The sequence below is a fragment of the Periplaneta americana genome, chromosome 13 (genome assembly GCF_040183065.1).
Source record: "Periplaneta americana isolate PAMFEO1 chromosome 13, P.americana_PAMFEO1_priV1, whole genome shotgun sequence".
In the NCBI taxonomy this organism is placed as follows: Eukaryota; Metazoa; Arthropoda; class Insecta; order Blattodea; family Blattidae; genus Periplaneta; species Periplaneta americana.
In genome coordinates, this window is record NC_091129.1 from 66,658,264 (window position 1) to 66,685,566 (window position 27,303).

Genomic DNA, 27,303 nt, shown 5'->3' on the forward strand with positions numbered 1-27,303 from the left:
TGCTTTTATGTTTTCATCCTTTTATAACTTGAATAAATTATGATATATTCCCTTCCAATTTTTGCTTGTTCGTCTCATTAGACATACTAAGAGACGATGTTTTACAAGCACGATCATATCGTCATACATCAATGCTATTCCGATGCCAATTATGTTGAAGCTAATGTAGGCTTCGTTCATAAATCGATCTCAAAACAAAATAACTAACGTTGATATGATATGTGTAGAATTCTTTCATGTAAAAGTTCAGAATGGTTGCACCTCTTCAAAGGCCACATTATAAAATAACGAGCCCTGAACAAAAGGACATATGTGAAAATAAGAGATGTTTCTTCTGTGACAGCCGTGATCTCACTCCACCCACTTCTAGTGGATGTCTTTCTTAAATAAGTTATCTGCAAATAAAACGTAGGCTACAAAGAACGCCTGTTGAATAGTCATTTGTACATAAAATAACATATGCTTCTGGATATCTGTTGTAAATATATGAAAAGTAAAGAGACGGAACAAAATATCACTTTATCAGTCACGAGATTTAATTCCTACGTAACTTTGTCACAGACTGTGGAACTATTTGTCACTGACAAAGTGATGGTTACTTGTAACTGAACTGACAGTAGGGATACTTGTCACTGGCAAAGTTGCAGTTACTTGTAACTGACAATGGAGATACTTGTCAATGAGAAAGTGGTGGCTACTTGTGTCTGACAGTGGATTATACTTCTTACTGATGAAGTGGCAATTATTGTACCTGACATTGGGGATACTTGTCACTGATAAAGTGGCGGTAACTTGTAAGTGACAGTGGGATACTTATCACTGACAAAGTGGTGGCTACTTGTAACTGATAGTGGAGATGCTTGTCACTGATAAAGTTGCAGTTACTTGTAACTGACAATGGAGATACTTGTCAATGAGAAAGTGGTGGCTACTTGTGTCTGACAGTGGATTATACTTCTCACTGATGAAGTGGCAATTATTGTACCTGACAGTGGGGATACTTGTCACTGATAAAGTGGCGGTAACTTGTAACTGACAGTGGGGATACTTGTCACTGACAAAGTGGTGGCTACTTGTAACTGATAGTGGAGATGCTTGTCACTGACAGAGTTGCGGTTACCTGTAACTGACAATGGAGATCTTTGTCAATGAGAAAGTGGTGGCTACTTGTACCTGTCAGTGGATTATACTTCTCACTGACGAAGTAGCGATTATTGTACCTGACAGTGAGGATATTTGTCACTGACGAAGTGGCGGTTACTTGTAACTGAGAGTGGGGATACTTGTCACTGACAAAATGGTGGTACTTGTACCTGTCAGTGAGTTATACTTCTCACTGACGAAGTTGCGGTTATTGTACTTTATAGTGGGGATACTCGTCACTGAAAAGTGGCGGTTAATTGTATCTGACAGTGGGGATAATCATCATTGACAAAGTGACGGTTATTGTACCTGACAGTGGGGATAGTTATCACTAACAAAGTGGCGTTACTTGTAATTGACAATGGAGATACTTGTTACTGAATAAGTGGCGGTTATTTGTGACTGAAAGTGGGATACTTTTCACTAACCTATCTCCTCACGAAATCTTACCCAACCTTTTCACAGACAGTGGGTCAATTTGTCAATAATCCGTCTACTCGTCTACCTAACCATGTTACAGACAGTGGGCTACAATTTTGAGTAACGAATAAAATTTTCATATCCAGGTGCTGGCAATACACAAGATAATAATTAGGTAATCTGCATCATTTGACAAAAATTCGTGGAAGAATTGTTGGTAATAAACAGTTTCGAAATCCCACTTATTGTATTTATAAGCTTGTAACATGTAACACGCGATTAAAAGCATACAGTCGTCGTAATTATATGTGATGGAAGGATAAAGAAATAGTGATCAAGTATTAATCAGAAACAGCACTACATTAAGTTTACTACAAGAAATGTGGTCCATATTGGTCTACTGAACTAAATGCAGTATATTTTAAGTTATTAATCGTACTCTTGTAAACTTACAATCTTCGCAAGTTTTTATACATGAGTTTACGTCTAAACAGAGGGTTCAACCAATCACAAGACAGAAGTAACGCAGTAATGAAACAATGAGAATTGAATCGAATAGAAAAATAAGTTTACTACAAAGTATTCTGATGCGCTTTCCGCCGTTGAAACTATAAGGAAGAGAACAGCACTGCAACATCAACTTAGAAAATAAGCAATAGCAACCAAACTACATGACATACAATGTAAACAAAACTTATTGCCTCGGCAACATGACGTAATCGATTCTTGTTTGGGATCGATTTCAACAATCGACATTATCACTGAAGAACCAATAGAATAGGTTGTTCTTTACGTAACCGTTGCTCATTTTGAATGTTCACGTGATCGCTGAATGACATGTTCACGTTTCAAGAATTCATAGTAAATGTAGCCTACATTTTTACTATAAAATATTCTGAATTTAATTTTTCCGTGCATAATATTTTAAGCAATCTTCTAAACCAACGCATATTATCTTCTGGAATTAAAATAATACATAAGTTTTAATCTCTAACTTTCCTCATTACTTTCATTATATATATATATAGCCTAAGTGCTTTACAAGAACGAGGTAACATATAGTTGGTAAATGGTGATTAGTAACTTACGAATGTTTCAACAACTGTTGATAATTTCCGCACTTTCGTCAATCTGTAATTAAGTGTAATCTTGCGAAGTCACGGAACGACGCTATATCAATTGCGATGTTACCTAGGAAAGGCGAAATTGATGACAGCAATTTCTCCACTGCTGTGGAGTAACGGTTAGCACATCTGACTGTGAAACTAACGGGCCCGTGTTCAAATCCTGGTTGGAACAACTTACTTGGTTGGGGGTTTTTCCGGGGTTTTCCCTCAATCAATCAAGATCAAATGCTGGGTAACTTTCGGCGCTGGACTCTGGACTCATTTCGCTAGCATCATCACCTTCAACTCACTCAGACGCTACATAACCATAACAGTTGAAAAAGATTTGAATAATAGCCAACTAAAAAGTGACGGAAAGTTAGTGTTTTGGCGAGATGAGATGGAAAAGTCTCTATGAAATTACCTGTCGTTCGCTTCAGTGTTACCAAAAAAAGAAACTCTAAAAATCTCAACCTTATAATCAATTTAAGCGGGACTCAAATCCACGATCAAATGCAGCCTAAGATCATGAGACAGGTCTCTTAGTCCAATTAGCGGAATAAAATACAGTCTATATTCTTAATGTTATTATTAGTAATATTGTAATAGTAGTAGTAGTAGTAGTAGTAGTAGTAGTAGTAGTAGTAGTAGTAGTAGAAGTAGTAGTGCGGGAGCGATAGCGTCGCAGGTAGAATAATGCTACAAGCCGGAAGGTTGCGAATTCAATTCCCGATGGAGATGGATTATTCCATTTATCTAAACCTTCCAGCCTAGTTACAGAATTGAAAAAGATGTTGGGAAATTAAAACAGTGGCTAGTTAATAAATATAGTTACCGATAAAAGTTTATTGTAAAGAAGGACATTTTAGAAAGTGATGTAGTGAAGTTTATGAAAGATAATATTAGTGAGAGTAATTATAAATTTTGATAGTTTATTCTGAGTGCTGCTTGAGGTTAAGAAATGGATGATTACGGGTAAACTAAAGTGAACTAAATACTCATGTCAAGTTTTAACAAGATTATTATTATAATGATGTATATTAGGAATAAAAAAGATCCAAATTAGTAAAAACTTGTGCAGTGTTAAGTGTTAAATAGATAATGTTAGTAGAGTGATTTTAAATAGGGTAGTCAGTTAAAATTTATTTTGATAAAGTAATAGTGATCAACAGAATAATATACTGTAAATTTGTACGAGTAAGATGGAACGTAGAAAGACGGAATTATATATATATATATATATATATATATATATATATATATACATATACATTTATGTTAGTAAGATGAGAATGCTGGAAATAACGTAAGTGTGGAACAAACAGATGGTGGACATTTAAGATCAATAAAGAGAAATTGACTGGAGTTAAGTTAATAGTGGGAGTAGAAGAGTTATTAGTTAAACATACTTATTTTACGTAAATGTAATAAAGTTATGATGAAACCAGTAAACAGAAATGTAGTGGTATACCATAACTAATACTAATGTTGATGACAAATAAATTTTATATATAATCCTTCCAGCCACACTATGGTCCTGGGAACTACTTATCCTCTAACAGAAATTACTACTAGAAGCATTTCATTGGGGGCTGAGGCAACTGGCAGTAAAGACTGACATCCTCCTATAATTAAGTGGCGATTATCTGTAACGGCGGGGGCCTTATCCTCTCGCCATCCTCTAGGCCGATTTGGCCCGTCCGGTGTACACAATTTGAGGAATATTTAATAGAATCCTTTAATCCCACATATCATTTGAGTAAAAATTCTTGAAAGTTTCCCTGTAATTTGAGGAATACGCACAAAATATTTCAAGACATATTTTGGAACATTTTACACGAAACAACAATATTTTCTTCCCAATTTTCTCAGACTTACAACTAGCATATTAGTGTGTTTTATTTTTGTTTCCCGTTCCTAAAATATAATTATTAACTTCTGAACTTTGTCTTTAACTTTATTATTTTTTTTAATACTAAATTAAAATTCGCTCGTTTCCCTAGTCATATTATTGGACTATTTGAACAGCTCAATTCTACGTAGTGTTCCACAGCTGTATTGTCCCACCCTTAGTACCACTGTTAGCTAACGTTTACGCAATTCTGTACGAAATTTTTCACCTCGTGAATGTTTAGCAGCTTTTATCTAAGTTTGAGTGAGAAACTGTTTTAAAATATAGACAAAATACAAAAAGTTCAGTTGAGATTTATAAAGCTGAGCATTGAATGCCGAGTGGATCGCTTGACATACGTTCCTCGTGTTCTCCGTCAGCCTAGCTTGATCCCACATTTCTGAAAGGTAATTCGAATAGTTGTCTGTATAATTTTCAAGATCATTCGATGAACAATTTGGTTAATTTTTAATTAGAGACTCTAAGAAATCGAAAGCAATGCATTGTCCAACGTTTTAAGGTTTCAGAAATGTCAACGTAAATAAATAACGTAACCATTTACTTTCCTGGCATTTGCTTTCTTGATAGGCTACGCCGGGCATATCCTTTAGAGAGTTGTGATGCTAAAGTAAGTTGCGATCATCGAGCACTGTGAGATGTAGCCCAATTCTTTCCCCCTCAAACGCTTCCACTACCCCATGCATGACAGTGGAACAATAGTATCAGTGGCGCTTGTATTTTTAAATGTCTGTATAGAAGTCGTGTTATTTCGTGTCGATTGTGGACAATAGAAACTGTCATTCGGAATGGAAAGAAATTTTAGTTTCCGAATATAAAATAAATATTAAATGCCTCATTTGCCGCGAGGTTGTATGTGGCTTTTCAAAACCAATATACTTATTAAAAACATGTATAAACCAACTTTTTATAATGAATTATTATTGATTGAATTGATACAGGAACGACGAAATCAATAATTAGTTAATACAGTAACAGTTCATTAGTATATCAAATGCTACATAAGAAGCATTATACATTGGCTCACAGAAGAGAGGAACATGTATTATATTAATTTTCAAAGTAATATTGATTATGTTGTATTTAAAAAGTAACTGTAGGGCAATATTTCAAGAATAATTTTCTGTACATCTATATATTATTTATGTTGATAATTCGATAAATAAACAGTTACTGGTAACAGCTAAATTAAGTAATCCACCACTGCTACACTTTGTGATTTTATCAGCAACCTCTCCATCCCCACTCCTGAAATTTAGAATGAAGTGTTGCGGGCTGCATCCAGCAGTGATTCGGCGCTACGTGTTGCTTTGGACAGTACACGCCTGAGCTACGCCTAGTCAAGGTTTTGAATTGCCCTGTATCAAGCCTGTCGGAGATGGAAGCTGCGCTCAACAGTTCTACCGCAAAATGAACACTTCACCGACTGAAGAAAACAATCAACTGAACAGGACTTTGAGAGGGATTGAAAACAAAACAAATTACTTACACAGGCACATTCAGGCTAGCAAATTGATGAACACTACACAAGTTCAAAAGAAAATAAACTCCTACAGACACTTATAGATGATTTGTTTTATTTCTCAAATTACAAGGACCCCCTTTGAATCAACAAGTGGAAACCGCCATCTTTTACCTCAAATTTCATGTGTCCAGCCTTTCATGGGGTTGACTTTTTAATAGTCTTGACTGAACAAGACAGAATATTTTGTATGTAAGCAAATGTCAATGATTAAGAGGAGAGGACGGTAGTTTTGGGTGAAAAAATGAGTAGATTTAAAAAAAAATCTTCTAAATATTCTGTGATATGTGTGGAATATATTGTATAACATTTTGTGGGTAGTTGTGCCTTTATCGGATGTTGAGACACCATTTTTAAACTTCCTGCGCTCTGCATTTTTAAATCACACCCCCCTTTGATTGCTGTTTTCGGAACTTCATTTTTTTGCTGCATTGCCAGACGAAAATGAATATAATTTCTGAACTGTTAAAGATACATGCATGAAATTTAGAACACACATTCTCTAGACTATTAAGAAACTTTTCTCTTCAACAGAATTTTCTTAATTGATTTCAGTTTAAAAGTATGTCTGTTTAAAGAAAGAAAAAAACCATTTGACCTATTGAATAAATTCAATACCTTGTAAATTCGTACGTTGTGAATATCTGTGGCTTCTGTTTGTTCGCTCATAAAGGCCCTTCATCTATATACCTATTTGATATTTGAAGAGTTATATGAAATAACTTTGTTACAATTCTCGCTGTTTTATTTCTTGCGATAGTAGTACTGGGTACATATTAACTATACTGAATAAGTTGTTTGAACGTTGTGTTTGGTACTGCATTACCATTAATTAATATAGTTTTATTTACTTCTCATTAACTGTAATATCTAGTCTAATTTGACTTATTTCTGTATTTGTCGTGAAATCTCTATCAAAACACAGTTGTATGTTTCGTTTTCCAATGCCGACTCCCTGAAACTATTTTGTGCGACATGTCTATGAATAATTATTTATATTGGGCGGAAAATTTCTGATGAATATTTCGAACATTATTATATCTGTGAATATTATCAATGTATGTGAATACTTCAGCTACGTTTCGACAAAGTTTATTATTCTTTTTACAATGTGATAAATTTTGCAGATGTAATTTTTCTGCCTCTATTTACATCTTCTTCGTCGTCGCCGTTGTCGTCATCATCATCATTATCATCATGGTAATCATCAAGGTTCAGATCTTACTCCCATTCCGACATCTTAAGTCTGTTCCCTCCATCTTTTTCCGAAGCGTCCTTTTTTTTTCGTCTCCCTGTAGGTTTGTATTTTTCTGGACATTTAATTCTTCCAAAATTTCATTACTTAATTGAAGGGGTGATAATGAGATAGTCCAAAGCCACACTTACTCGTATAACAAAAAATGGTTTTGTGCGAGTTCATTTCTTAGGCCTACACATAATGGAGAAGCTACTATTAAAATATTATACAAATTACTCAACAAATGACGTAAGTATACGCCGAACAAATATTGATATCGCACCTAATAGCACTGGACTCTAAGGACCCTATTCATAGACATTCTTAGCGCGGGCTTTCGGTGGATGATCAGCGAACTAACGTTTTTCGTATTCATAAATCAGTGTTAGCGATATGATATGATATGAATCCTGTTTAGCACGCTCGTAGTGCGGGCTAGCGAAATGTCTATGAATAGCACCCTAAACCTTTAACACGCTCTCCTACAAAAATGTTGTCTGTGTGCCTATATTATTCTATATTACTCTATTAATCTCATCTCTTCAATTTATGATCAAGCGAACAGTAGGCCCAACTTTCTACATAGCGCAATCTCATTTCAAATGATTCTATGAAAATATAATAAGCTAATCTTTCGTGACTTTTGAAGAATCCTATAGGCCTAAATCTATAGACAGGCACACGTTGGTTATATGATCAGTACGGTTCAGGACCACCACTCAGAAAACACAGGACAGCACATGACAAGAGTCGAACATCCACTTCCGTTGACGGAAGATGAATCTTTTCCATTGTCCAAGCTGGGAATCGAAAGACGGACTGTAGGATTGGAAGATCATACACTATCCACAGAACCAAGGCGGCGGATGCAAATAGTGTCCATAATTTAAAAATATTAGGTCAACAATACTTATTATTGGAGAAAAATTCGTTCCGGCACCCGGAATCGAGCCCAGGGCTTCTCAGCTCTGCGCGCTGAGGCAAACAATGTCAAAATTGATTTATTTAAAGAAGTGGCAAATATTTAGCCTAGCGAGAGAGAAGTAAAAGCAAAAATATATTTATTTTGAATTAGTATTATTCAACTTCACATTAAAATGAATGTAATTTGAGATGTCTCAAGTTAAGACCACATTTTTTTCTAATACTACAATAGGAGTAGAAAGAATAGGTGGTATTCTGGTAGTGCAGAAGAACTCCTCGCATCACATAATTTTTCTCTGCGGTTCACCTGAACCATTCTATCGCTCCGTCCGAATGCCTGTTATAGATAAGTCCTTCTGCATATGACTTCGATTTCTTCGTGTATGGAGTACATGGGAAGCGACAAAGTCATTGAACGATTTGTGGTAAATTCAGAGTGCGACAGTTCAGATGTGGACAGAGAGCATTGAAATTGTTTTTGATTTGATGGGCACCAATCTTGTTTATAACATGATTTAAATAGATTAATTGGCTGATCGTGATTAACAATATATACTTTACTTTTTATATTTATTTAATGCTGCTTTTGTTGTTCTGTCAACTGTCCGAAGAGAGGTTTGTACCTCATAAGTAACACCAATAAGGCATCACTCATTAGGCAACTAGGCCAAGAGATAATAGGGTAGGGTGGCCAGTTCCTTTTTCCCTCCAATATACTATACATCGCCGATTAGTTACATATTCCTCTAATCAGACTTCGGATGCATACAAACAATTATTGTTCTTCCTCTGACACATATCATCAAGTGAGATGTACTGCCTGATAATAGATATACATATCAGCCAGAACTTCAATCAGAGGTATAGTGCTACTTATACTTTATATTTATATTCTTATAGACAGCATTTAACGTAAAAAACAAAAAAAGTGTACCGCTTATCAAATTTTAAGATATGTCTATTGTGAACAGATACATCGAAGATACTATTTTTTCTTACATTTCAAAACAGATATCCATCTCGAATTTTTTTCTATGCCTTCATTCGACATTAGACTATCAATTTAAAAAAATACAGCGCTATGGACTGTCATAGAAGCAACAACATGATAAATGTTAAAGGAGCGGGAAATATTGTATAATGAATCTTTCCGAAATTTTACGAACTTTTTTTTTTCCTTCGGAGGAGGACCCGCAGGCAAGCACCGTAGCCTTAGGCTTATTGTGCAACCTCATTTTGAAATGTTTGTTGAAATCCACTTAGGATCGCCCTTCCAGTGCGTGATTCACTGCATGGTGCAATCGTATTGATTCAGCCACAGCATCCAGTTCTTACTGGTGACCGTTCCTCCGCCTGCCTGTGATGTTATTCTGCAGCTTCTTCAGATCGATGGCATCTGTTCTCAATTCATGTGCCTGAATCTGCTGTATCCTTAACCAGAAGTCCACGACTCACCAAGGCGCCATCTATCCGAGGGAGCTACACTGCCCCAGTCAGCCGCAGCCCACTTACAATTAAGCCTCTGCGTTTTCTCTGGGTATATGCAGCTCCCGCAGGCAGATTCCATCTGTAGGTGGATCCTGGAACCACCATGTCCTCCTGATCAACATGCAACTATTAAGATTATTAATGAAATGATTAAAATGAAATGAGTCCGAGGTCAAACGCCGAAAGTTAACCAACAATTCTGCTTCGAGTAGTTGAGGGAAAACCTCCGAAAAATCCAACCAGGTAACTTGTTCCTGACCAGGATTTGAACCCGGGTCCACTTGTTTCATGGTCAAGAAGGCTAACCGTTACTCCACAGTGTTGGACTTTACGAACGTTAACATACGTCATTACTGACGTCAACGTATCGTTAACGTTTAGCGTTCGACCAGGGTGTGAAATGTCTCTAATATCAAAGCCTTCATCCTTATTTCAGAAAAGAGACGGTTGTACGGTTATTATTTCGAAAGTTGTGGAATTTCTTTCTTTCTCTATATTCCTGCCTTCCAGCACTCTCTCTCTCTCTCTCTCTCTCTCTGTTTTACTCTACTCTCTTTGGTTTAAAATTCCGTCCTGAATGGCAAGCATTTCGAAGGAATTTTGTCTCAAGAGACAAAATTTGCAGGATGAGAGAGAAGGAATAGGATGGGAGGCAGAGAAGAGAGAGGGAAGATCCAGCAGGGCTCAGTAGGCTTCTCACTTGACAACTTAATTAATTGTACTTGTCGTCTTGTGCTACCGTTCTCTCAAGATGCCGTGCACTGCTGCATTTGAACCGCACTCAGGGGGCGAGGTGCGAGTATTTGTACACGGATTTTCGAATCTATGGAACGTCAAGTAGACACACACACACACACACACACACGTGTTCTCTCCATTACAAGCCAATTTAATTGACAAAGTAGATGACCTGCCTAGGAGCACAGTTTCATAATGAGTTTGTAGATGAATATTCATGTTGTTTTCATATTACAAATTTAGTTGATACACTATCTCGTGTCACAGTTAAGGAGGGATGATTCATCAGCAACGTTACAATGAATTAGAGCTGTATTCCCAATTTATGGGGAAGAAATCACAATATAATCTGCCCCTGTACTTTATGGGCTAAGCTAATATTTGTAACGTATTTAAAGGCCATCTCTCTCAGTCTGTGTACAATTTTGAACGAATTTTGTCCAAATTCAGTATAATATGACCGAGCGAATTACAGAATTTCCCTGGAATTGACGGCTTGGAGACAAGGATAGTAAATCAGTCAGGTAAATTAGGTTAAAATAACACATCAAACATTATTTGCGAGGACTGAATATCATTACAATTTGTTGTAAAGAATAGGAAATTATTTCTTGAGCTTTAAATTACAAACTATATATCGTCCCTGTGCCTCCAAAATTCCGCTATGCGTATTTAAAAAGAGATTTTGCAGGAGAAAGAAAAAATGCATTGTCACTTTTAATTCCCTTCCTTTTCAAAACTACTCCGGATGTAATTTCAATCATTACAAGAGAAATGATTAAATTTTAACCGAAAGCAGCTTTGAAAATCATGAAAATTAAAAGTGACAATGCTTGTTTCTTTCTCCTGCAAAATCTTTTTAAAAACACATAGCCGGTTTTGGAGGCGCAGCGGCGATATTATGTATGTATTTACTAAAATATTTATTCATTTAATTACTTTATTATAAGCCTCCCTATATTTATTTACAATTGTTTTCCTCTGTCAATAAGTTATCCGTTTTAATGAATAAGATTAAATGCTCTGTTGCATTATATCTATTACATATATGTGTCACACATCACTAGAAAATACCCAAGTCTTTTACATTAAATCACAAAATAACCAATGATAGAAATATACAGTACTTGAGAGAAGATTCCGGATTTTATCTATGTTATACTGGAATTTAATTCATGCACTATGTCTAATCGATATAAGCGTGCAATGATGGCTTCATTCTGTAACATCATTAACCCTTAAATTCACAAAGTATCCTGTTGGATACAACAGGTTAACAGGCTATGCTATAATTTTAATAGAATAGAAAAGAATTTAGCCAAAATTTCACAATTCCATAATATTGTACAACATATAAAATATGGAGATTATGATAGTTGTTTTCTTTACAGTCCGACACGGTTTAATAAACTAGTATGAGAAATGAAGTTTTGCCAATTAAAGGTTTAAGAACATGCAGCACTATTTTTACTTTCTCATTTAACGAAACTGTACCAAAAACGAGGTTATTTAGCGTCGATGGGATTGGTAATAGCGAGATGATATCACAGTCTAGTACATACAGTCACGAAGCTTGAGTTGTTGAGGGTACTAGGAGCAATATACTTTGCCCGTATTTTTCGCATTGTCTGTGATGAGGCGATAGTAACGATTCTAATGGTTAGCAACTATCTATGGATGCATATTTCCTATGTATAGAGCTTCGTGACTGTATATACTAGACTTTGATGATATTTTGGTGACATGAGGTCCAGGATTCGCCATAGATTATCTGATATTTGTCAGGAAAATCTCGGAAAAAAAACCCAAACAGGTAATCAGCTCAAGCGGGAGACAAATCTGCGCCCGAGCGCAACTTCGGATCGGTAGGCAAGCGCTTTAGCCAACTGAGCTATGCGGGGGCTAACATGCGGTGTTTCAAAATACCGAATTTCATCGGTTCTGTTATATCCATGTGAAAAAAAAACGTGTAGGCGGCCAAGGGCGTCTTAGCGTGATAACGTTAAACAACAGCTAACTTCTCAGATTACGCGTTTTTATTATGGTTATTAGTGTTGAAGACAAATTATAAGTTAAATTAAACATTTGGGATTCGCCGTAAGATCTTCTCTGGTGATCAAACCATTTGGACGTACATAATCGTTGGACATGTGAGCAATAGAAGGGCCAGCAGTGCTCGAACCCAGCTGAGCGGCCTCCGCGCGCTCGACTTTCTGGTGTCTCCTGCACTTTCTCGTCCGTTCAATCTCAATTATAGCGGATTTTTCCTGCGTTTCTTGATCTGCTCTATTAGTGTGAGCAATTTCCTAAATTAAATTTGGGTAAATCGGTAATAATTATAATGCGGTGTTACGCTAATTTTCGACTAACATTTGTTTACACGCTCACAACACGCACATCAAAACTTCTGATTAAATATTATTACTTGTTAAATAAAGTGTGTTTATATAGCAAACGTGTGCCGTTTATTGCGTCTAAATCGTACAAGTCGTGTAATCACAGCGTCTTCTCGAAGTTGAATGTGTACTCCAACTATCCGCGCGCCCTCCCCACCCCGTGCGCGACACCTATTCCACACAGCACATCTAGTTGCGTAGTTAGGGATATGGTCCACAACGAAATCCATCAGGAACTTCCTATCATACGAACGCTTCAAACTCCTACCCAATTTAGTTACGTTCTACTTTTCTAGCTTACATTCCTACCGGCAGACCGAATTATAAGAAGTTATTATGTCAAAATGAAGCAAGATCATACTACATGAACGGAAATTAACATATTTCTAAATTATTCTTCTTTCCGTTGCAGTTCTGAGTAAACAATGCCAGTTCTGCGTCTACAAAAATCGATCTGTCCATCGGCGAAATGACTTTAAGTTTCCGGTTCTTTGGTTTATAATTTAATATACAGATTTATTCAAAAGTCCGAGAAATATTTTAAAGTTTAATAACAAATAAAGTGCGCAACATATCATGGTAATTGACATGCCGATAGAGAGAGAAACTCAAGTTTTTTGAATAAGAAAACCCAGCTCTTAGTTGCCATGACTTATCGCTAGACGGCAGCAATTATCAATAATGGCAAAATGACGTTTACTAAACGTGAGCAATCGTTTTGTATCTTGGAATATGTAGGCTAAGGACCTCGTCAAAGATTTGAAGTAGACGGTTTCGCTGACTTGCTCATCGCGACGAAGCAACTTTTCATCTCTCCGGAAAGGTGAATCAGCACAATGTGCGTATATGGGGAACTGAAATTTCCCGCGCAGTTATAGAGCACGTATGAGACTCACCTAAGGTGAATTTCTTCTGTGATTTCTAAAGAAAAAACGTATGTGACATTTTTCTTTGTAGAGTCCACCGGCACTGGGATGATTTATTTCGACATATTACAAAACTGGCTGATGCCTCAGCTGAATGACGACAACAATGATTACATCTCTAAGGAATTTGGATCTCCCTGTCACTATCACAACAATGTGCCAGAATATCTTAATCAACATTTGCCACACAGGACGAGAAGATGACGCGTTAATGAAGTGGCCACCACGATCACCGGATTTAACTGCCTGTGACTTTTCTTGTGAAGGTTTGTGAAGGATACTGTCTATGTGCCTCCGCTCACCGTTGATCTCCAGGAACTTCGGCACCGGATTACAGCTGTGGTGGCTCTGGTCAACAGTGACACGCTGGAGCGTGTATGGGGCGAGATGGATTAGCATGGATGTATGCTGTATTAGGAAAGGTGGAAACATTTAGAATCTGTGAGGTATGTAACAAAACTTGCGTAATTTCTCTTTATTCTAGTGTAAAGTAATATGTTATTCGTTTTGTAGTTTAGTAGTTATGAATTTTTAAAATGTTTCACGGACTTATGATTAGTCCTAAATGTATTTCTTAATATTTATTCCAATTCTAAATGATAATTTTCACAATGAAATATATTAGAAGCAGTTATATATGTATATATTTAGTTGCATTGATGTAACGTTTTCTTTATACCCTGTTATTTGACAACGCTTTATCAACTACTGTACCCAAGGCGCTGTAACTGTACAACTCACAGCGTTGCATAATGATGGTAACGACAGATGTGAATTTGCCACATTGATCACTAATCAATGATCACTACACAACAGAACATTTGAGACGTTCATCACGCTAATTCTGACGCCAAAATATTTATTTGTCTTTACGCAAAGGACTTCCACTCCGTCAGTTAACTTCCTCCGAACGTCGTCTTTTTTTATTTCGAGCAGCGCTACAGATTATATTTACAACACTAAGACACAAATTACGCACTTGAAAGCAGCACCATGTAACACAGCATGTAGCAAACCGATAATACAGCAGTGCTCCGTGTAGCAGCAGTAGCATCTAATAAAATGGTCCTGAAAGCTACCGCGCAGCGTTCTTCAGTTTTTCATGAGAACTATACCCAGCGCAAACAACTGTCAAGTGCATAGTTATAACGGCATGGATGTACTCGGTTATTAAGTGGAGATGGATTTGCTGACAGCAAGAAAGCATGTGACGAGATGAAGCCGAAGATTCGCCATGTGGTTTCCTCAAAGTCGCTTTACAGTTGCGGAAACACTCGGCAAAATCCCAACCAGGTAATCAGCCGAATCGGGTATCGAACACACAAATGGACGCAGGCTCAAGTCAGCAGACAAACGCTCCAACCGTTTATACTATACTCAAATCGTATATTTTATAAATGAAATAAACTTTTATCCTATTGACGCCGGCCGTGAAAACCTACACTCGAATAGAAATGAACTTTGTTACCCATGGAATTAAAAATACCCCTTTGTCTCATTAATATTAAATACGAAAGTTGAGTTCCTATTTCGGTGAATATTAAAATATTTCGTTTAGGTATGTCCTCTGTATAACTGTTGAAGAAAATGAACTACAGTGTGTTCGAAAAGTAACTCTCTAGATAGAGAGATGTATTTATTGATCATTATTATACATATATATGTACTATATTATCAGAATTTTCTCTTAAGTCCAATCCACGGGTCTTCCGATCGTACGTGCTGGATAAAACAAGTCCTAATTTATAGGTTTCACCCCCTCACCTATGATTAGATCCAACCATTCTCCAAAAGAACACACAGATTAAAATGAAAATGGCACAAACAAAACACATTATGTAATATATCCCAACCGAAAACAGACATAAAATTGTATAATTAGTAGTTACCATTATCCATTCGTCAGTTCGCATCACAAATATCAACAGCTGAAGTTCTAATCTGTCTCGCTTTCAAGTGGAACAATCCAGTCTTTTGTTCGTATTCTCTATTCCCCATGAGGTCAAGACATGCAAGCGAACTCCTATTCTGACTTAGCATCGAGGGTGGTACATATTTTCTCCGGATACGTTTCAATTCGACAAACTGCAATAAAATATGTCTCCAGGAGTCCTTTCCTCCGCACAATTGACAAAGGCGCTCTTCTTCTTCGTTGACAATTTATTACCCTTCCACGCCCCTAATCTTACCATGCTAAACCTGCTCTACTGTCTTTGTTACAAGAATTTATGTAGTCACACCTCCCCCAGTTAAGCATGAGATCTGATTGTAAATGTAGTCTAAAGTAACTCTGAATTGGAAATCGTTAATAAATTTTGTATATATTAATATATTGTCATGAAACTTGCAGGTTGTTTTCTTTACAGTAGTAAAAAGTGACCCAAAATGGCGCATCGCACGGCACTGCAGGAAAAAACTCACTTGTCTGCTCATTACGAAGTCTGCGTTCCGTCGTACAGGTACAGAGATGATGGCGGAAAGTGCACGGGCCTCACTGTATAGTGAATCCCAAGACCATCAAGAATTGTCATTATAAAATCATGAACACAGGAACCATGGTGGATATTCGCAGAAATGGTCGTCCTTCGAATCCAGGTCAGAAGAAAATGTGCAATTGACACGGGATATACTCACAAAAAGTCAGAAAACGTCAATACGACAGATCCCTCGTGAAGGCAAACTTACCCGCTATACGATTCTGAAATGTTATAAAGAAGGAATAAAATATTCGTCCGTGAAAACCGCATTACTCTGTTAACAACTATCAACGCAAGACTGTGACCGTCTGATGGAGCTTCTGACGAACATATCCCGTACAAATTGCATATTTCTATCTGATTTGGAGCTCTTTTATGCAATGTGACATTATGGATTACTTTCTGCCAATGTAAAGAAAACACCCTATAAGTTTCATGACAAGACGATTTCCAATAAGGTGTTACTTTCCGCCCACCCTGTACGGACGGTAACGTTTTTAGAAACTTGTTAGGAACTGCTTTTTTACGCAACACGTAAAATATTTATGATGAAGTAATACGAGTAAAACTTTGTGACGCACATTTTCTTTCACTTGGCCAAGTTCTACAGCCCTGTAAGTTACGTGGTTGCAAGAAGATCGCTGAAATTAAAATACTTTCACTCACAAATTAATTTTCTGCCGCGAAACTGGACCTTTACTTTAAGAAACACAACTGGAAATATTTGTGTCGAGAAGTTCTCAAGTCGTGTAAAAATTTTGTGCTGAGAGTGATAGGAAATTCTTACAACTGTGAAAAAGTGATAAGAAACATTCTCTGTAACAAAGGATAATTTACAGAGAGTAATAACGGCATTAAACTAAATATAAATAAGTCAACTATAACAGTTGTAATAGACAATCATGTTTTCCCACACAGGTAGTCAATATATAATATGGACGGACTGCAAGAAATTTGTGTGCAACTCAGGAAGCAACAACGAAAACAACAGTAATTTTCAAACCATATATATATATATATATATATATATATATAACAAATGAAGAACGAATGAAGGATTCAAACAAGACGTATGGGTTATTTGAACTTTTTAAAACGCTATTTTCATTAGGCCTAGGGCTGTCTTCCAACTATGATAAGTTTACAAATAAAATTATACATATATCGAAAACTGTGCGGAAAATGGAGACGAAAACAAATGCAAAGTTTAAAGGCAAGCTGTGTAATTTGTCATTCAACTAAGAAAGATTGTACAAATAAGATTATCAAGAAATGTAACATTGTGCGACACAATAAATTAAATAGCACTTCTGAAACGAATTAGGAAGACAACAAAACTGAAATGTTATAGTAATGAGATTATTTTATACAAGGATATGATCTCTGAGTAGTGGATCGAAAAATGATAGAAAGTGTCACAATCCTCAAAATGTATTTCTATATGTCACAAAGAGATATATAGAACTGCATCTAAAGAGAAATAATTAATTAAATAATAACTGAACATTCAGTCCATTAATAAACTCACTAAAATACAAGCGAATCTATTAGGTGTCCTCCAGTTTAATGTATTTTCTTAAATTCAGACTTCTACATCCAGATTCCAATTGTTAGGCACAGCTACAACGACAATTTCGCAAGGATTATTTCAATTCCTGAAGAACGAAGTCTCGACCTCATCGTCTTTTCAAACACAGAATCCCAATGGCGCTTCCCGGCACTGTTAGAAAAATTTCATTTTAATTAGTTCCATTTGAACATGAAGAGCTATCGAGCCATTTTGGTAGTTGGCGACGGACCACCTCCATCAGCAGAGATGTAAGCCTCAGCTAACATAGAACTGCATTTGCTAATACAAAACTGTTAATGACTTTAATCAATCACTTTAATTTTGACTGCGTCTGATTCACTACACTGAGCCACTCGAAAGCGCTGCTGAATAATTATGTGACGCGGCTTATACGCAGGAAAGCCTTGAAACTCTGCCTTTCGAAGTTATGTGTGATTGTACACTGATAATGATAATGATTTCTCTTAAAAATATTTATTTGACCGTAGGGAGCGGGATGTTTTCACTATTAACATCTTATTCAAACTTTTAACTGTCGGTGGAAGAGCGAAAGGCACAATATGAGGACCACTGCTTGCGAACAAAAGTTTGCATAGAATTATCGAATTGCAATACGAAATCCCACCATCTACTACTGTTGCTGTCAGTGCCACCACCACTAGTTGATAGGCCTCTGGTCACTTGGATTCAAATTACAACTCCTGTATCTCTTCAGTGGCATTCTAAGTGATATTTGTCCTTCAGAAGACTCATCGCGAAGAAACCTGTCTTTCGACTTTCTTGTATTGATTCCAAAAAGAAAAGAACCGTTTTCAAAAGTCAGTAAGAGGAATCCATTTTTACTTAATGTTGGAAGTTTTAAATAGAAAAACGCTTCAAAAATGAGTTACGAGGTTGCGAAACCTTCTCCTGAGTAAGAGAAACTGTTGAATGAGGGAGAGTTTGCTAAGCTATGTATCGTTCCTGCTGTTGAACTGATGTATCTTTATGAAGTTGACTAGTGCAAATCAACATTCTTGTCGTTTTCTTATTTACTGAAAATTATTGTAAGTATAAATTTGTATTTCGAGAAATTATCTCCAGTATTACATATGGCCAAGACCGATATACCTGTAGATCTATACTTGTAATGTGTGTGCAAATATATATATTTGAATGTTACGCATAATAAACCTTACGAATGGTATCAAGAAATGACAAATGGCTACGTACTATTGACTACATACAAAGGAATAGTACGTATCGTTCTTCTGGGGTACATAATGAGTGTAGAGAACATCTGTTTGTAGTTCCCTTACAAGCATGGGTTTGTTTTTCCAACATGACGGAGCCCTATACATTTTAGCCGTCAGATGACGCATAGCCTAAATCTCACATTCATCTTATGATGGATCAGCCGCGGTGGTCATGTATATTGATCACCAAAATCCTCAAACCTTATTTCTGTCGGCTTTTGTCTGTGGGGGTGGATGAATAAAAGAACCGATGTCAACAAAGCGTAAAAGTGCATTGAATTGTTGGAATGTATTGATATCATACACATAAGTAATCAATGTGATCATTTATGTTATTTCTCTTTCCTCCTTCCCACTTGTAACGTTTGTTATGTGTAACATTCAAAGAGATATCTTTACACTCATTGAAAATTGGACACATGTTTATATAAACCTTTTAAAATCAGAACCGCTTTTATATGGACGGGCGTTATCAGGCTGCAAAATCAATTTTCCGGTCTTAAATTACGACCCCAAGTGACTGAATTATTCGCAGTAAATCTTAGCAGTGATGGTTACTCGTACTTACTTCGGGAGCAGTTCACAGTAGATGACGCCTTCGTTGTCCCACCAGATGCCAACATTAAAGGCTGGTTCACAATAACCCGAGAACAGAAACGACAACGAGAACGAGAAGGGAAATATTGATAAATTAAATGTATATAAATATGAGCATTCACAATTAACTATAAACACCAGCTCCTTCTCGGGGACTAGTTTTTTCTAAGGATCAGCCATTCCTTTCTATTCGTCCCAGTAACAATAAAGGATAAAACGATCGATATTTTTGTCGAACTAAACGATGACGAGCAAGAAAAGAATCACAAGTTTATTGATAACACTCTGATTTCGTTCTTTTCAAAACGTACGATACCTATACATACAATTTTAAAAACTTTCCTTAGAATTCAGTTGACGTACGCTGCTTGAGTGGTCATAATCCGTTATATTGGTCAGTTACCAAATTTATTGGCGTGGGTCATCGTGAATTAAACATTCAAACGGTCTTCATCGAAGTCGGACGGTCTTTCTGAACCTGGAGAATCATTTATATGGAAACAGCTTTCTTTGAAAGATATTTTCGTGCTGATATTTTCCACGACCACGTTCTTCCCGTAAACGGTATAAATGGTTCTAGCTGTCTCCGATGCCATTACTCAGTTAAACTCAAACTTAATGAATATGTTCGAAATGTTCGTTTTTTCTACATGACTCTTCACTTTCTTCAGCCCATAATAAACACAAACTTCCTTAACAATTGAAAAAATCAAGACGTATGCAGTAACACAACACTACTGTATGGCATTGAAACGACAAATGACAAATCCCAAAACAAATTTCTTATAAAGACTCTGACGTAATGGAAAACAAAATCGTTGACAACTTACACATCAACATGTCATAATTTAGTTGAAAGCTGCAATGTACAAAACGTACTAAGTTTGTAATGAAACTAATTGAATTTTTAATGGAACTGTCGCCGGAACATTAGTTTCGATTGATTCGTTGATAACCAATTCGATAACATTCACTGCTTTGGAAAAATGACTTATAATAATTAGAGACCGCCACACTATATGAAATTTATATAGGTAAAACATAAAAATAGGAAATAAATATTTCAGTGTTAAACTATCTTTGTTCCTAAACCATTTCGAGCACGTTTACATCATTGCTTAAGGAATCTTTATGAATGAACAGTTTTGTCTACATTCAATATGTTGGCAAATGAAATACAATAAATCTTTATATTTAACACTTTTTCAGCATCATCCATGGGTGTCCAAACGCCTATAGAACAAGAGGTACTGCACGTCAAGCATGCTCTGCTAAGGTCAATAACTTTCCATATAAAATAGGAAAAACGACCTTAAAGAATATGCGCTGCGGGTTGCTTACGCTAGAGGTTACCTCGTACGAGTTACAATTGGACATCTATGATCTAACCCTTAACCTGAATGCAGGACCTTACTTACTTAGACCTATGACTTTTAAGGGATCCGGAGGCTCATTGCCGCCCTCACATAAGCCGGCCATCGGTCCCTATCATAAGCAAGATTAATCCAGTCTCTACCATCATATCCCACCTCCCTCAAATCCATTTTAATATTATTCTTCCATCTACGCATCGGCCTCCCCAAAAGTCGTTTTCCCTCCGGCCTCCCAATTAACACTCTACATGCAATTTTGCATTCACCCATGCGTGCTACATGTTCTGCCCATCTCAAACGTCTAGATTTAATGTTCTTAATTATGTCAGGTGAAGAACACAAAACCTAGTTAAATCAATATTTACTGAATAGAACATAAAAAATACTTCTTATATTCGACTCAGTAGTCGTTACAATAAAATACAAGTATTTTCTGACAAAAAGTTACAATTCCTGTCATTTGACACGGTTTTGTTGGATGAAAAAAAAATCGCTCCACTTTCCATTATGTAATGGAAGCATACTTGTATCGTGCTACATTTGCTAGTTTAATATTTGCTGGCATTTCAGAGCACTTGCCTTCAAGCACCTTAATATCATGATAGAGTGGATGGGTGGTTTGAGATCTTCAAGTGTTTCCTGAAAAACATTTCTATTATCTACTTGTAATATATGGAAAACCCGTTTCAGTGGTAGTTATAGAAGTACTAACAGATGGGGAAACTCGTACAAAATATATAAAACTATGAAGAGTCCTACGAAACATGAAACGTTTACCAAAATATTGTGATACATAAAATTTTTTTTGCAATAAGTGCATTCTACACATCACAAATCATAAAAATCCGTGTTTTCATGGTTTAGAACAAGGCTTCACAAATGCTCAAAATTGCACGCGCGCAAATAGCCGTGCAAATGTGCAATGCGCTGTGCAACGAGGTAAAGAGTAGCTACTGCTGTGAGGCATCCAAATACATCTTCAGCGATTATAGCAGCAAGTCTAGACGGAGGAGCCTGAGTCGAAAAGTTACGCAGTTTAGCGAGCGATCTTTTTTTTTTTTTTGTTCTAACCTTAAGAATAGTATTGTTTAGATAAATAAAAAATACGTTTGTAATGTTTGGTTAGGCTACATTAAATAAATAAAATTTTAGATTGGCACAGCATGTTCCAGGACCATCGTAGAGGTTTTATAATTGACCCTACAGTTCGTTTCGAGACTTGCAATAGCCAACCGTAAGATGTCAATAAGGAAAAACAATTCAACTATGAACCAACAATCCCGTATTATCAAGAGAAATATCAATTACAACAGATAGAAGTAACGGACTTGATGGTCGGAGCAAGAGAATCCAACTCGAAGCAGTTTGTTGATTTTTGCAAGGCTTTTCATTTGCCATCATCACTGAACAAGAAGAATTTTGCTCCGACTTAAAGCAACGTGTCCCTTATTGTTTGATGTGCGCTGAAGTCGAAAATGCATCTCTTTTCTTCGTATCACGTAAGGTTTTTAAGATATACTATGATTTCACATTTCAATAAGCGCTCCCCCAGGAAACATGTGTCGCGGTTTGGGGGTATAAACCAAAACAAAAGCTAATGCTTTTTATGAGTTTCCGGTTTCTTATGGTTGTTGGCATGTTCTTTTGTACTTCTAATAAATAAACAGATATTGGTCCCTTCTATTAAGTAAATTTCATAACAGTTCAAACTGATTTCTACGCAATGAACAAACAAGAGTGTGATTTTCAGTATTTAAAGGAAGCGTTTTCCAGTTTGAGTGAAGGAAAATTAAAAGAGGGCATTTTCATCGCTCCACAAATTCACAAAGTTATGGTTGATCCTTCGTTTGAGGAAAAACTTTCCGTCACAGAAAAAAATGGCATGGTGAGCTTTCAAAGACGTTTGCTTAAATTTCCTTGGAAATTCTAGGGCAGAGAACGACAGAGAACTTGTTGTGGAAACCATGTTAAGTGCATATGACAAAATGGATTGTAATATGTCTCTCAAAATACACTTTTTACATTCTTATTTGGATTTCTTTCCTCCTAACTTTGGAGTGGTAAGCGACGAGTATGGGGAAAGATTTCATCAAGAAATATCTGAAATGGAAAGGCGATATAAAGGAAGATCATCATCCAGCATGCTTGCAGACTATTGTTGGTTCCTTGTAAAATACAGTCCCGGGTCTAGTTATAAAGAGAAGTCGTCCAGAAAATTATTTTAAATGTAAGTTCTCATTATACGCATGAAATATTTTCATTGTTGTGTTGTAAACTATATAACATCATTTTTGTATCCAGTACACATTTCTAAAGTATTATGAGGAATTTTGAATCCCTAGAGTGTTGTAATTTTATTAGTATCAGTGAAAAATTAAAAACAAATAATTTTTGTCATAAAAAAAATTCAATTCATTTTCTCCAGAAAATGGTACGTGATGGGGCAATTTGGATTTTATATTCAGTACAATACATATTAGTAATATTAACCTATTTTTATTTCGGAACAAGACGAAAAGTAAAAATTTGTTGTTCAGTGTAATTACCAAAGTTTGTTTACTTGCGTTGAAACGTTCGATTGCATTGTTAAGAAATCACTTCAGACAAGTCATTGCACTGCAATTCACTTCTCTCTCTTTCTTCCATTGTTTTTATAACAATTTATCACTGTAATATGTATTATTCAAAATTTTGCTTGTCTTCTAGGCAATCCCTGTTTAGGAAAAGTTTTTGATGATGATGATGATGATAATAATAATATTATTATTGTTATTATTATTATTATTATTATTATTATTATTATTATTATTATTATTATTATTAATTGTGTGGTATCGATCACTGAACGGAGCTTAACTTTGCTTACTTTAAGTTTTACTCAACTTGTAGGGGAAACTGGCCTAAATTGACATACTCGGATAAATTGACATACTGAGTGTTTCTAAGGAACTTCACAAGTCGCGCTGCATTTCCGGGTTGTACTGTGTTGCTATATTGGCAATATGTAACCTTTATTGATGGTAGCATTCAAGACGCAATGTGTGTTACGTAGGAAGTTCATTTCCAAATAGAGATTGTTCAGACTTTTGAGGTAAGATTTGTTTGTTGTTTCTTATGTCATATCGCTTGTTGTAAATAGACTTTGTATTGAATATTATAGTATACCAAATATTAAGGAATACAGCAGTACTTTCATTGACATGATTGTGGAATTATGATGGCGGAATGTTTTAAGTTATGTACAACAGATGGTGTTAGGCTAAAGTGACATACTACTGATCAGGATAAAGTAACATAGTTATGTCACTTTGCCCGGACAAATTAAAAGGTGCAGATATAATGGAATATCTGTGTTTATAATGTGTTATGTTATTAATTAGCCTAATTACGAATACTGAAATAATTTCAAAAGTAGCTTTATAATTTTATAAATAAAATTTTAAATGTTTTCAAAAACTGAAATTATTAAATTGACCTAAAATATGTATATATTAAGTTCTTTACAGATGGTTGGGAAATACAAAAGGAAAACTAACTTTCAAAGTTGGAGTAAAGATTCCATGCAAAGAGCTATACAGGCTGTTGAAAACAAAGAATGGGATGGCTTAAAGCAGCAAAGCAATATGGTGTGCCACATGCAACTCTCAGAAGAAGAGTGTCAAATGGGAAAAACAAAATTTTACGTGGCACTGAGAAAGGTCTAGGACGTTATAAATGCACTTTTGATAAAAATCTTGAGAGGGAGCTCGTTGATCACATCAAGCTGTTAGAATCTCGAATGTTTGGATTGACGGCTACGGAAGTAAGAAGTCTTGCATATCAGTGGCCGAAAGGAATGACATAGAACATCGTTTCAATAAATACACTCGTATGGCAGGCTGAGACTGTCTGATTGGCTTTCGTAAACGTAATCCTGATATTTCTCTGAGAAAACCTGAACCTACAAGTGCTGCTAGTGCTATGGGTTTCAATAAGCCAAAAGTTTTAAATTTTTTTAAAACATATGAGAGAGTCATAACTGATAACAATATCAGTATGACGCGAATTTATAATGTTGATGAAAGTGCCTTATCAACAGTTCAAAAACGAAGCAAGATATTTGCTGCCAAGGGGAAAAAAACAAGTAGGATGCTTGACAAGTGCTGAGAGAGGACAGCATGTTACAGTGGTGTGTTGCATGGGAACTACAGGACATTTTGTACCTCCTGCCCTAATCTTCCCACGTAAGAATTGGAAACATGAATTGTTAGATGGCGCGCCTGTAGGAACATTAGGACTTGTTCAGGAGAAAGGTTGGATGACAGGAGAGGTTTTCTTGCAGTGGTTGGAGCACTTTTGCCAGCATGTGAAACCGAGCTTGGAAGATAAGATTCTCTTGGTTTTGGACGGGCATTCTAACCACAAAAATCTAGACGTGCTAGAATATGCTAAAACAAATGGAGAACTTTTGGTTTGTTTGCCTCCCCACTGTACCCATCGTATGCAACCTCTTGATGTTGCATTCTTTGGCCCCTTTAAGATTTTCTATGACCAGGAGATTACCAGATGGGTGAAGGCAAATCCTGGTAGAGTCGTTACACAATACCAAATACATTCAATTCTTTCAATTGCATTTGGTAAAGCTGCTAGTGTAAAAACATGTCAAAGTGGCTTTGAGAAGACAGGACTGCCCAGTGAATACTGACATATGTGAGGATCATCAATTTGCACCAAGTGAGACAACAGATCGTCCCAAGGAGCCAGCTAATGCAGATGAATTTCCTTCTTCATCTACATCTTCGACTAATGCTGCCAAAGAATCCTCATCAGCTGTAGCTTTGAACGTTCCTATTTGAGGAATTTCACCTTAGCCTACGTCAGATAAAGTTACAGCGAAACGTAGAGCAACCCAAGGGCCAACTGAACTGACCAGTACCCCAAATATTAAAATGACAAAGCAAAAGGCAGAAGAAAAGAAATCCAGAGTTCAACGACAATCGAAAAGGATAGTGAAAAAAAAAGACTGGAATTCTCACAAGAACAAGCTGATCATTCGTTTGATGATGTTGATGATGATGATGATGATGATGATGATGACGAAGCTTGTTTGTATTGTAACGACGTTTACAGTCAGTCTAAGCCAAAAGAAACATGGTTCCAATGTGTGAAATGTAAAATGTGGGCTCATCCTGAATGCGCAGGTATTTCTTCACGAGCAAAGAAGTTCATTTGCGAAATATGCAAATAAGACTCTTAATTACTTGTTTTCTATTAACGTGTTTTCTTTAATGATAAAGGAAAAATTTATTGTGTAATTTTTGTGTTTTTTTTTATAATGCACTTAGTTAAAGTAAAAATTGTACCACTATGTCATTTTAGGCACATATAAGCCTAAAGTGACATATTCCATGCTTTTCATAATATATTTTTTGAGTATTTTTCATTCATGTGTATCATTTATTTCTTTATGTAGAATGAATACTTATACTAAGAGTTTACATTAAAAATGTAATTCACATAAAAAATTTTAATTACTTTGATAATATTGAATGAAAACAAAATGGTATGTCAATTTAGGCCGGTCTCCCCTATATGTGAACGATTTTTTTCTGTTCTCAAGTGTACAAAAACAAAATTGCGGTCGAGTATTTCAGATTTAAACCAGGGTTTCTGTCAGTCGTACTATTGGTCCTGATATAACTGGTATCATCGCAAAAAACAATGAAAGAAACATCAATAGACTATTTTTTATGTTAAATGTTATGTTTCTGCCAATAAAAAGAACATTCAAGTAACCTCAACAGACTTCCTCTCAGGTATTACTTAATAAAAACAAAAATTGTAAATAAATATGTAACTTACATTTATTTATTTCGCCGTCACGCATACAGTTTGCACTGACAGCCCCTCAGTATTGTCTTGTTAATGCACGTGCACAGTGCATTGCGCAGTGCAGTGTACTCTGTGAAGCTCTGGTTTTGAATATTAAATTTCATATTCTGACTGCCACTAGGAATCCCTATAGAATATATAAGATAAATTCCTTAGAAAGAATCCAGTATAGGGCAGCTAAATTTGTTAATGATGAAAGAGAAGATAGAAATGATACGCTAAAAGAATAACATCATTGTACAGAACACATCTAGGTCAAAAAGTGTCAGTAGACATAACGTCTCGGTTAGAGAAGCCAACGTACTATGGTAGGAACGATCATGATTTTAAAATCAAATGTAGGAAACAGAAAACGGATGTAGGTAAATTCT